We start from the raw sequence: 8,429 nt of genomic DNA on the forward strand, positions 1-8,429 counted from the left end.
AGGCAGATACCTGAGAGTACAAACAACAACACAGGAGAGAAACTAAACTAAGTTACAAAAGGTCTGAACACACCGACACTTTTAAAACTCTGGGCTGCTGCACAGACACGAGTTGAGCCGCAACACAGGCTTGTTTTAGGCTGATTACAGTAATAAATTAAACTTGTTTGGAGCATGTCATTGCACTTACAGTTAAGTAATGAGAGGTAACATGAGGTCACCTGTGTCAGTCGAGTGTCTCTCACAACTGACGCACTGGGAGGGAGATAAACGCAGCCGAGCAACAGGAAAACACTCGGAGCTACAATAACATGAGTGCACATAAACTAGGTAAATAATATAAATAAAATATTTTGTTTCATTCGGGGGGGTGGGGGATCCTGTTGGTAGAGCAAACACTTGATAGCAACTGGGATTGTTGCACAGCAAATAAGTCAACACGTGTCAGGACAATCGTCGTCATTTAGAAATGAGATTGCAGAGTTGTATGAATCGATTTCGTGATTTAGTTATATTTTTTTTATTAATCGTGCAGCCCTAGCTGGCGAACAAAGGTGATGAAAGGCCCAAACCCAGTCACATTTTAGTCCGTCTCTCAACACTTTCTGACTTCCTGTCTGTGCCTCTCAGCTCCAAGCCCATTGGTTCCCACTGAAGACGTAAATTGAGCTTCATTGTTGTTATAAACACATCAGTGAAACACACTGTTGCACCGGGAGACAAGTTCCTTCATGACTGTTATGTTCCCTGAGTATGCGGGAAGTGGAACTGGCAAGCTGCTGGTCAGTCGCCTCCCTCACTGGAGAATCAGAACAGCACTCGCTCGCAGGCAAATTTACAAATCGTAGGATAGTGAAGGAATGGCCGGCCTTACTTCCAATTGGCTTACCTTGATATTCTTACCCTAAACATTACCAGTCCCACTCTTCTTGCCTAAAGCCTAGTTCACATTACACAATTTTCACCCTGATTTTGCGTCGCAGAGACTATCGTAATCTTCTGAGTGTTCATACCTGGCGACGTGTGTTTCTGTCAGCGGGAGTCTCGCCAACTGGGTTACGACCTGTGTGTGCACACCACAAGATTTCTCCACCGAGCCCTCGCCGACAGAGCCCCAGATAATGCGGTGACGTCACCAAACTTGGAGACGACACATGGTAAAGGCATGGATATTCTTCCCAGTGTTGAATCAGATCTGCCTCCAGGGTCTGGGTCCAAACACAACGCGCTCCCCATGATCCTGTGGACGCCGCCATTGTTGTTGTTGCTTGCCAGGTTGTCAGTGTTGCCAGATCTTGGGAGAGAAACAAGCAACCAGGGCTATGGAAACAAGCCCAAAAGAAGTGACAGATATATATATAGAGAAAAGCAACGTTTAGAGACCAAGCTCAAATAAGCAACTCCACTTTAGAAACACGCCCAAAAAAACGCAACCCGCGACTACTACTATATTTGTAAGCGACTGTACAAAAAAATGAGCCCAAAGTCGCGGCTAATAAGCAGACCTGGCAACCCTGCGGCTTGTCCTCCTCACATTTCTTCCGTCCTCCTGCGTGCTGACGTGGGACGTATCCCGCCTCTCATTGGCTGATGCTCTTTGTCAGTCATGTCAGACTTCTCCAGTTTTCTAGCATGCCAGATATCCAGTCCCAGTCACAGACGAGGGGGCGACTTGCTCGTAGCCTTGTTCACACATGAGGACTCGTCGTGGCAGACTATCTGCCGACTCACCTCCGACCCAAGGTGGCTCTCAAGATCCTCTGCGACGTCAAAATCACGGTGAAAATCATGTAATGTGAACTAGGCTTAAATCTAACCACTCCAGCAACAGATACTAGCCAATCATAGGGAGAGTAGGGTGTCACGCCTTTGCTGTTCTAGGATTCACAAATTTGCTGTCCGCAGATACTCTTGTCACAGCCCCTGAGCAACTTTCATAGGAATGAACGGGGTCCTGCCTTCAGTGCTGTATCCAGGTCTCTTAATACATCCATGATCTAGACCGACATAGCTGTGTGAACACTCAATGAACGCTAGAAGGACATCCAAGCATCAGTACTGACCACGATGGCCACTGGCAATAATCACCACAAAGACAAACACTCAGTCTCCTTATTCAACCCTGTTTGAGCCACGAAATTGTTACGTGTCCAGATTACGCCCAGGGGATGAGGGGAGAGCGATAAAATTTAACCTGGGAAAAAGACTCAAGGGAGCCTAGTGTAAGTGAAACAAAGGACTTTATTAACAATTAAAGAAATCAGAGGTAAGGTAACAACTGAGAACTACTTTCTCATCAAAAGAGGAGAGCAACACGAGTTTAATAAATCAAAAGGAAGCTACAACAAAGCTCCAGCCACCACTTAAGTACAGGTAAATATATCTTCAATCAACACACCGGCTCTGACTGTTCAATAATCCTGGATTTTAAACCACCACGTCCTTGATGAGTGGTTGGACACTGGTGTACAGGTGCACATACAACGCCCTGCTGCCAGATGCATAAAAATCTTCGTACATGTTCTTTTTATCAGGTTCATAAAGCTGTGTGTGTCTCTGTTTTATAAATCTCAGTCACTGTGGAACTCCCACAGTGAGCTCAAAATGCCCTCAATCACCTGTTTGCATATCAATACTTGTCTGCACCGATCTTTGGACCTGTCAATAGAGAAATGGCGAGGGAGCGCTGATGTATGGATTGTGTTGTCATTAACACAACAGTCAATAAAAGATTGTTTGTAATGCTGTTTGACTGCCCTCATTAGAAGTGATGTGTATATACAGAAAAACATCAGATGCACTTTTTGCAATTTGATCGCCTAAAATGAAGAAAGTCACACATCAGGTCAGTCTCTCACCTTTTGTTTTCCATTTTCACTTCACCACATCACCCTGAGCCTCCTCGGTATTATTCCGCACCTGAAAGTAGTCCCCAAGAAATGCACTGTTTCCTTCTGTTTGTTTGACAAAAACTACAGTGAGCAGCTGTTATAGGAAATTACCGAACCTTATTTAAACATGAAACTAAATTTTCAGTGGTGTAAGTGTTCAGGTCTTTTACTGAAGTAGAAGTACTAATGCCAAACTGTGAAAATGCTCAACAATAAGTAAAGGTCCTGTATTCAAAACCTTACCAGAGTAAAAGTATGTAACAGCAAAATGTACTTAAAGTAAACCTCAATTCTCTCACTTAAATTATTTTTTTGGAAGCAGCTTGCACTCGAAACTTGAAGTTTAGTACAACACAGTAACATAAAAGTTTTGACCCTTGTCTGACATGAATTTTATGTCAGTTCATCATAACTTTTTTTTGTTGTTTGCTTATTTAATTCTTAGCATATGATCATAAAAACACTGAGTACACATTTTTACAACATTTGTTTTTTTAACCCCTCTGTTGGGGTACCTAGCACACAGATCTGTTACTAAAAGGTGGAGCTGTGAACACTGCAGTCTGATTGGTCAGTAGAGGACGGTCACTCTGCTCAGGGCTGAGTTGTGTCTGGTTTTGAGGCTCATGTAACCACTGTTCATACTGTGGAGAGTTTTATTAGTAAACTGTAACTATAAAATGAAAGGATGTTTTGCTGCCTCTCACAGCAGCTGGAGTCTGAGAAAAAATAACTTCATTCACTGGGCCGACTGCCGGCAACTTTTAAGGTGGAACGTTAACTTGTAATGTTACTCAATGCATGAGTTGATGACGTGAATCCATCAGCACACCTTAAATTTCACTGTGACAACTTTGACCATCACTTTAGTTTTTATATGACACACACTTTTAGTAATGAGTGGATCTCCAAGTGTTTATGTAGATTAATTTCGACCGACTATGTGAACTGTATATTCTAATCCTCACTCGTTCCTGTGCAGACTGATAAAGGAGGAAATACAGTGAGTGCTGGACGGAGCAGTGAGTGACAACAACCCCGCCCACATTTAAGAGGACTGTTTGTGGTGGAAACACTAGGGTCTAGGTACCATGTCTGAAGGGTTACTGTTGGTTCCAAAGGTACCATACTGAAAGTGTTTGGAGGAAACAGGGTTTAAGGTCACTAACTGTGTATACGACTTAACTCACAACATTACCTGTAACCTATTAGAACCACTGTGAAATACATAGACATTTCTCACTGCGTAATGGATAACACGAGTGATCTAGAGCACATTTAGAGTTTTCTTCAGCTTATGGCTTTAAACACATTGTCATGAAAAAACTGAGGCTTTCACGAGGACAGATGTGTATTCTCTTCTGAGCTGAAAACAGCTGTTGTCACAATGACAACCACAGACACATTCGGATTAAAGTCACCAGTTAACAGGGTCGCGAGTAAATCTGAAACACCGGCACCCAGTGGTGTAACGGAGGGTAAAGCCGACTGACAGCTGATCCAGCTGTGATCAGCTGCCACTGTCATCAGAAACAGGCGTCGCTTCACGTGATGCTTCAAAGGAATATTATATAACAGTTCATTTCTCTCAAAACATATTCCCTTGTCTCCTCTCTCCTCGCATGGTTTCCTTGCATCTCTCTATGCATCCCCAGAGGGAGGGTCTAAGACGCAAGTGAGAGAAACATGGATGCAATTTGAGAGCCTTGGGATACATTCTTAATCTTTTCATGTGATTTGTTCACAATAAATAAAATATAGAATATCGACCGTTGATATCCTAATGTTGTGCTGTTATGCCCTTGATGTAGAGGCCAGCCAGCAGACGTAATTTATATGTTCTGGTTATGTCCAAACCTCTCCACCTTCTGGATATGTATTTTAAAGCCTTTAGTGAAATGTTTGAAACCCAATTGGACCCCAACCCAGTCTGCGCACTTATTGGTCTAACTTTGAGGGAATCCCGTGCTATCTTACCAAATGAAGCCCACACAGTTACAGCTTTCACTGCTCTCCTGGCAAGACGTTTGATCCTTCTAAATTGGAAGCAACACACTCTCCCATCCTTTTCTCACTGGGTCAGAGGTGTTACGTATTTCTTAAAGCTAGACAAAATTAAATACACACTCAAAGGGTCCTCTAAAACCTTCAGTAAGACATGGAGTCTCTTTTTGGACTTTTTTGATTCGCTACAGGAACCCCAGGATAAAGAATAAGATGGTACCTATAAATGTTGCGTGAATGTTCCTTTTCCTCTCTCTTTCTACATTTGTTTGAGTAATTAATACAATTCAGTCAGGAAGAAAACTTTATTTCCATTTGCAGTATTATGTTTGGTGGTATGGCTCTGTTCTGGGGCCTCTCTGCCTTTCCTCAGCCCTACACAGAAAGCCTCTTCCACGTGCCTATGTGGGAAGTCTAAGGTGGAGACAGCACACCTCTACACCCTTCCACACACCTGCGTAGAAAGCCATAAGGCAAAGAGAGCACACTTGTCTGCCCTTCCATGTGCAAATGAGGAAAGTCTGAGGCAGAGAGGCAAACCTCCCTGCCCTTCCATGCGCCTGCATGACAAGCCTAAGACAGGAAGAGCAGCAGCAAAGACCCGTAGGAACAGAACAGAGCAGCATCAATGACAAACAGAGATGACATTGATAAGTCAGACACAGCATGAAAAGGAGGAGCTGGGGTGGAGGCGGGTTGCAAAATGGCTTGCAAAGGAAGCAGCAACAGTAGGCAGGCCAGAGCAGTTTAAATAGGGCGCCCTGAATGAGATTCGCCTATTGCTGATCCATCAGTTGATTGGGCTGTTTGAGATCAGCTGATGTGCTGAGATGTGAGCTGAGCTTGACATCGTGTCCTGCCTGAACTAACGCTGGTTGGCACGACGGTAGGGATGGAATCACAGGGAGAAGTGGTTAAATTGATGTCAAATAAACATGTTTTGTATTTTTGTTGTGGGATAAAAACATTGAAAATCAATCAAACATATTTCCAAGAAAAGAAAAATATAGACTAACATCAGCACTATCCAGGAAATGTTAACTTACATTCAGTTTCCTGTTTGTTTTAATTACGCCTTTTCTCCTAAAGCTGCCGACTCCATTTTTCATCTCCCCTTTTCTCTCCTCTCATCTTTATTTGTCTTTCCTTCCGTTTCCCTCTGCCCTTATTCAATCACGTCCCATTTGTTTCACCCTCTCACAATGACTCTCATCTACACACAAGCCCAGAGTTTAACAAGCAGCCAAATAAGCTCACTTCCTCTGTTTTTTTTACACACAGCTATACTCAGCGCTTCAACATATCCAACACCTGACTCCAATTTAGAATTGCACCGAGACACACGCTGTCCAATTTACTTGTCACCCTCCTGACACCACACACGTACCCCAGGGGAGTAAATCAAGGAGACGCAGCATGAATACGTAGGCTACTCTCTTTGATTTTGTGTGTGTGTGCACGAATGTGTGTTTGCTCTTGGAATAAATTACCCACCGCACACACTCAGGCAGCACGGAGGAGGAGGAGAACCAAGTCAATAGAGAATGAATAATTGATCCAGGAACTCCAACTTACAAATCCCTGTAGGCCTATTATATTGTACAGTGTAATGCAATACAGTACGCTGCCCGATCAATCATCAAATATACATTATGCGGGGACACACACACTAGTCCCAACAGGAGGCTACTTATTCATAAGTCTCTCCAGGCTCGGTAATGATTTTTTTCTGTCTTTAAACAGTGTAAATTTCATTAATGTTCTGTATTTACTTCTTGGCATGAGCGGATACCGGAGGTGGTTTTGTTTTGTTCTTCCTTCGCTTGAGTCTGTTATACACTTGAGACATTAGAATCCACAGAGCAACAAATGTGCCTTCAAAAGTATGAATGAGGAAGGGAAAACATAAACTGTCTGTGAGGGAACATAACAATCTGCAGCTGATTTCATGTAACTGCAGTAATTGTTTCTTGGCAGGAACCTCTGCGCTGTACAACAACAGCTCACTGAGATTCACTAACAACAAACTAACCATTCAAAAAGAGCTGCAACTAACAATTATTTTCATTATCATTTAATCTGCCCATTCATTTCTTGTCATCGTTGTCATCATCAATAAAATGTTAGAAGTAGTGAAACATGTCCTGCTGGGTAAATGAGTGCATCAAAGATGACATGTTTTTGTAGGCCGGTGCAGAAGTTAACATCACCCTGGTTCCCTCGTCAAAAAGCCAATGGGATTTTTCCATTGTAAAGAAAATAACCTTTGCGGCAAACAAACGTTTATAATACTTACATGCTTTGTCCAGCAAGATAATCCTCACAAATCAACACCACTTTAATGATTTTTGAGATGTAAATGCAATCGGCAACACTTAAAAGCTAACGTTAGGCTATAAATGAACAACACATTTGGTCACACTTGGTCCTCTTCAGCCCTCTAAGCAGACTCAGAGCGGTGAGAACTCAGACCCTCTGAAGTGAACTGATCTCAGACCACCTCGGGAAAAGGCTCTGGGTCCGCTTTACCTTTTGCTGTTGTATTGTAGCCCTCCAGGCTTGCCGTATACAGATCACAAACTATTTCAGTGGGACCCATTATAGACACAACGGAACCACGGCCACAGGTAACGACAGCACGACCAGTGGACGAGGAGTGCTTTGGTCTGACGATGAAACAACTGCACTCCTCCAGATTTGGAACGAGGAAAACATCAAACAGCAACTGTCCACAACCTACAGATCCTCTCAGGTTTTCCTTCAGTTACCGCACTGCAGTGCCACATCAAAGTAAAAACAAAACTACATCCATATATATTGTATACAGGCTATAGTGTGAACAGAAAGAGGACTGAGGCTCCATCAGAGCTGAAGTTGACCAGAAAGAGAACTGAGTCCTCTTTCAAATGAACTGACAATTTGAATACAAAAAGAACTGAGTCCCTTTTCTGTTGGTCCACTTTTTGGTGCATTTTAAGGGTGTTTTCACACTAGGTCCTTTTTAAACGAACGGAACTCAGTCCTCTTAAAGTGCACCAAAAAGTGGACCAGCAGAAAAGGGACTTTTTGTGTTCACATTGTCAGTTCATTTAAAAGAGGGCTCAGTTCTCTTTCTGGTCAACTTCAGCTCTGATGGGGCTTCAGTCCTCTGTCTGTTCACACTATAGCCTGTATATAATATATATTGATGTAGTTTTGTTTTTACTTTGACGTGGCACTGCAGTGTGGTTATGAACTTAAAATTGGAGGAGAACCTCATCGTTTCTGTGCTATAGAGTGTTGCTGTTTGATGTAGTCTACATTCCCCATCTGGAGACGTGCGGTATCTTCCGCGGACCAAACTACTCCTCATCCGCGTCCTTACAAGCATCACAGGGTGACATGGTTTCATCTGATGTTTCAAGCATCCCAGTGCAACAGCATGTGATCTAGAGGGATAAATATGGTGGCAGAGAGCAAATCGAACTCGGAGAGCATTTTGTTCACAAGGTACAGGCATGGACCGCGGAACGCATCTGAACAAGGGGGGGGGGG

At 43.2% G+C, this 8,429-nt stretch overlaps 1 protein-coding gene across 1 annotated transcript in view; it reads left to right on the forward strand.

Moving 5' to 3' along the window:
• LOC126395264 (seizure 6-like protein) overlaps positions 1-8,429 on the forward strand; it is a 104,292-nt gene that overhangs the window by 79,687 nt on the left and 16,176 nt on the right. The gene's annotated exons all lie outside the window — the stretch shown is intronic.

This window comes from Epinephelus moara, chromosome 9, assembly GCF_006386435.1.
Source record: "Epinephelus moara isolate mb chromosome 9, YSFRI_EMoa_1.0, whole genome shotgun sequence".
Taxonomy (NCBI): domain Eukaryota; kingdom Metazoa; phylum Chordata; class Actinopteri; order Perciformes; family Serranidae; genus Epinephelus; species Epinephelus moara.